This window comes from Lepisosteus platostomus, chromosome 16 (assembly GCF_059453375.1).
Source record: "Lepisosteus platostomus isolate fLepPlt1 chromosome 16, fLepPlt1.hap1, whole genome shotgun sequence".
Taxonomy (NCBI): Eukaryota; Metazoa; Chordata; class Actinopteri; order Semionotiformes; family Lepisosteidae; genus Lepisosteus; species Lepisosteus platostomus.
This window is the reverse complement of record NC_142626.1, coordinates 26,241,122-26,246,024: the sequence shown is the minus strand read 5'-3', so window position 1 is coordinate 26,246,024 and position 4,903 is coordinate 26,241,122. Positions and strand designations below refer to the sequence as shown.

General features: G+C 36.4%; 1 pseudogene; it reads right to left on the bottom strand.

Annotated features, from left to right (window-relative positions):
- Positions 1 to 1,619: 1,619 nt before the first annotated feature.
- LOC148647108 (epidermal differentiation-specific protein pseudogene) lies at positions 1,620 to 2,138 on the bottom strand (annotated as a pseudogene).
- Positions 2,139 to 4,903: the final 2,765 nt, after the last annotated feature.

Here is a 4,903-nt window from a genome sequence, read left to right as displayed (position 1 = left end):
TCAATTGTGTGCACATCCAAAGATGACTGAACTTTTCAGAGAAATGTGCTTATCTTATAAAGTTGACCATATGGGAGCAGTCATGTTTTTCACTCAATATGGGAATGAAATTTCTTTGCTTGTTTTCAGAAATTATGAAAGCAATGTTAAAAGTCAAACCCCTGTATCTGAGATGATAATTTAAGAAAAGTACAACATTATTTGAAGTAGTAGTTCAGGTGGGTAGCTGCGTCAGCATGTGTAGACTGCAAAGGAATATAGGATTATTCCATGCTGAAAAGATAAGAAAGAAAATACAGTGTTTCGGCTGTGGAGCCTTCTTCAGGTGTGAGAAAGACAGGGCAGTAAGCAAAGATAATGTAGTGGGAGAACTGGGAGAGAGGAGAAGAAGAGCTGGGAGAGAGGAGGAGAGAGGGGAGGAGCAGGGGACAGAAAGAGAGGCCAATCAGGAAGTATGAAGTCAGTATAGGTGAGGAGGGTGTGAAATGAAACCTACAATGAATAGAGAGAATTTAAAAGAAAAGTAGTCTGTCGTTGAGAGAAGGGGGAAGGTGTGATCCTAGCTGCAGGATAATTTTAGTTTCTGTAGTCTTTCTGATGTACAGTATGACTTAGGAATTATATTCATTATATGAAGTCTAGTTAAATTACTTTCAGGTGAATTTTCAGGTGACCCATCACTGGAGATGGTATTTTATATTAAGTATACTGTATATTGAAGATATAAATACAGTTTACTGATGTGTCTCAGTTTGAACAATGCCAGTCTATATTTGGAAAACTTGTCTATTTACTAGGTTTTTGACACAAATACATTTAAATTTTGCAATCGCTTTTCCTAGATGTAAAGAGAACCTCCACTGTAACTAGATTAGAGTTTGTTAGTTTACTTTCCTTATATTTCAATTAATACTCAACCTGGCTCTGCAGGTAGTTCTGTTTTGCTGATGAGTTAAAGCATTTATGATGTATCTTACATTTTAAAAATACAGTCTAATAAAATAAAATGTAATGAGAGAGTAGTTGATATTTTACAAAGATGAAGAATTAAAAAAAAGAAAATTAAAGAAACAATGAGCATTCAGATATTTAAGAGTCTTTATTTTCTGAGTTACCTCTAGAAAAGACATTATAGACTGAAACACAATTTATTGTCACTTACTGAGCAAAATATAATTCCAGAAACCTTTCCACTAATTTATGTCAAACAGGGGAAATAACACAGCATAGCTTCACTGCCTGACATTCACAATGTAATCTGTAGTAGATTTGTGACAATTCCAAAGCTATATTTTACTGCATACATTTACCGACACTGATCACTCTAGCTGAAAAGACAAAAACTTAAAAACTTTGACTAAAAATATTCATCCTTGTTACATAACATATGCCAAATTAATATGCATGTCTTTTCACAGATATCAAATGCTTATTTGCAGTCTGGTTTCATTATGTTGAAGTTTCTGCAGACGTACATTATTACAGAAAATTAGTCACAGTCATTGTTTCTTGTCTTAACAGTTCTCTCAAGGTGAGTCTTTCCCCGCCGGCAGCCTGATGCTTTCCAAAGGGTTCCAGTATATATTGAGCTGCAGCAAGAGTACTTTGAATGCTGCTTACTATTTCTTTGGCAGCAAGGGGCGCACATGCCTGGCCAGATCATTGAAGCCGATCTGGACATAATTGGGAACATTCTCCCCAGGGAAGGAAACGAGCTGGCAGCCCTGGCGTTTGACACCCTCGTACAGCACCCAGACACCACCTTTCACTTTGTGGGAAGAAGCTATGTTGCTGAAAGCGATTTCCTGAAGATTGGTTTCCTCTCGTAGGGTCACTTCCCTTCCTTTGTAATTGACATGCTCAAACAGATGGATTTCAGGGTTGTCCAGTTCATCTGTGATCATCCGTAGGGAAGAAAAGCTTTCTTTGTGATCAAGGATAGGGTACTCTCCTTCCTCAAACACCCATTGCTTTCCAACAAAATTCTTTTCAGAATATGCTACCCATGGCGCACCGATAACTTTCAAAGACGAGATGGCATTGATGAAGCCCCTTTCCTCTAGGTTATGGACATTGTTCTTGAATTCAGCTGTTCTGCCGGTGAACCCCTCGTTTGTAAAAACAATGATCTTGCTCATTTTGAATGATGGCTGGACGAGGTCAGAGGCTGGGAGAATGCAGGTGCTTCTTATGCAGCTTCCTATGACTCTGCTGAGAACAGTGACTGTTACCTGGCGTGCAGAGCTGCCCTTTTATCCTAATCTCTTCCAAAGTGGGTGTTGACAAGGACAATGCGATGGGCGTGTCGCATCATTTCGCGTGTCATATCAGGTCATATCGGGTAATTTGCATCATATTGTATGCAAATTAGATTATGTTAATAGTATCCGGAATCACCTTGTAAAACCACTAGGTGGAGCTAATAAAGCTTAACCTCTCGTGTACAGCATTTGAGCTGTTGTCAGACAACACCTGGTTTTGAATCCCGATCACTGCTGATGGATAATCTTAAGAAATTAAGTTGTATACTCTTTAGACTTTTAAATTTAAACTGTGTATTACAGCATGTTAATCATTATACATTAAAAAGTTGGTATATTTTATGAAAGCAAGATTGCTCAGTTGGACAAAAGTACACAACCAACCACCTTTTTCACAAATATTTTAATTGTGCAGAAATATTTTATACATCAAAGTCTTTACCGAAGATATTTCTAATAGTATTAATAATGAATGACCTTGGACAAGCTGTAAACTCAAAGTATTACCCTGGTCCACATTCTTTGTAACCGTCTTTGTAAACCAAAATACTGACAAAAAGTAACACCACAGCATTTTGTTGATCCGATCACACATTCGTTTCGAATCATACAAAGTAAGTCTTGCCTTTTACACGCTCATAAAATATATTAATTTAGGAACATAAGCATATAACTGTATGTAAACTGTACTGTATATTGCTGGTTTTGGTAGTTAAAGAAAAAATAGACACCAGTATTCCATTTCTCCCTAAGCATTTTAAGCATCAAAGTCTTACATGTGATTATTTCGGAAACGTTTTTCCGTGCTCCTTCTGACTATATTACTGCACATTTATATACTTTGTGAAAAGTGATCGTTTTAACTTTTTCTGCGAATACGCTCGTTATCGGAGTAGACAAGAGCATTCTTTTAGAATTGGATTAATAGGAAATATAATATGGATTTAATATGGATAAAACAATATAATTATATGTACTTTGTACTGTTGCACAAACAGTAGTATAAGACTTTCCATTGATATGTGTACTTCTGTGTCACTGTTTAGCATGTGTCTGTGGCATGATGGCTTAAGTGACTGACTTATAAGGCTAAGGTCGGGTGTTCGTATCTGGCTATCGTCAAGAGTTTTCTTTTAACAAATAAACATTTCTTTGAAAAACTAAAATAGCAAATATTATGGACACTACTGTATATTGACATTTTTTATATTTCTAAATATCACAACATGTTCAAAGCTAAGTCATTTATTTATAACAACGAATAATTTCAAACTGCTACTGATATTATTACTGACTAAATATGATCAAAACTATATTGAATTTGTTGGTCTTCCTAAATACCACAAAACATTCAAAGTTAAATGAGTTGAGCGATTACCATTTTCCATGAATTCTTGCGCTCGTTATCGCAGTAAAAGAAACTCATACTTTTCAGAATTTAATTATTTAAGCAATAAGGCATGAGAGGCCGTGCTATGTTGTGGATATAGTCACAGTTAAAAGGTGTTGTTAGGTCTGACACGATGCAGAGGGTCGGCAACCCTTTTAACTGTGACTATATCCACGATATAGCAGAAGCCTCGAGTGCCTTATTGCTTTTATAAAACTGTCCCCAATTATGCGATTGCTATATAGAATGAATTTTAATTTAAAACATTTATTTAACATGAAAATAAAGCTGTTTACGTTCCTCCGCTTGAGAATATAGTCCGTCATTGCTATGCAATGCAGAAACACAGCCACAAGTAACATTAACTAGCAAAGAGAGGACATTAGCTTGCCAATATGATAAAGGAATAAATTTTTTTGTTTATTTCTTTAGCACATTTATTTCAACATTTCCATCGATCGTACAAGCACTGAAAAACTGTCCAATCCCTAGTTCGTCAGGCATTTTCTTTTACGCTGCGGGAGTGCTCCCACTGGTACTGGTCTCAGTGCCTTCTAGGATATAACGCCAGCGATTTGTTGTTAAAATTGGGTTTCCAATAATGCCATAGCGAACTCTTGCTTTCATGTCCACTATAATCTCCCTTGCTTTTAACCGAGCATTTCATAATTTCTAAGAATGAAAATTATTTAAACTATGCAACACTTATCATTCAACGAGAGCTCAAAATATCATAAGGATCCTCAAGAGCGCAACAAAGACAGCAGAAAAAGATTCTTGTATCAGATACACGAGAATCCAAGCTTTTTTATCTATGCTTTCTTACCTACGCTAAGAAGTAGTCTTTAAAATTTCTTTATCACACAGTAAAAAGTCAAATTTCCGGGGTGTGCGTGTATCAGAGAATATAGCTTCAAAAGTGTGTCAGCCAATCAGATTTCAGGACCGGAATTATCCGTTTTATAATAGGGAATATAATATGGAATCATGTATCGAAAGAAATTAATAATTATATCAATTTAAGGATCTAAATATCTAAATAAATGTATCTATATACAGATGCAGCCATTCAAAGTGTGCTGTACAGACACGTACAGCAGGTAAGATGACACGGGGTACCGCGGTGCGTGATTGGTTGACCGACAGGGGCACTCGTGATCCGTTGGTCTGTCGTAGAAAGACTTACTGTAAACGTCTTTACTGTGCCCGTTGTAGATATTGAATTTTACCACTGAAGGGATATCTTAGTAGC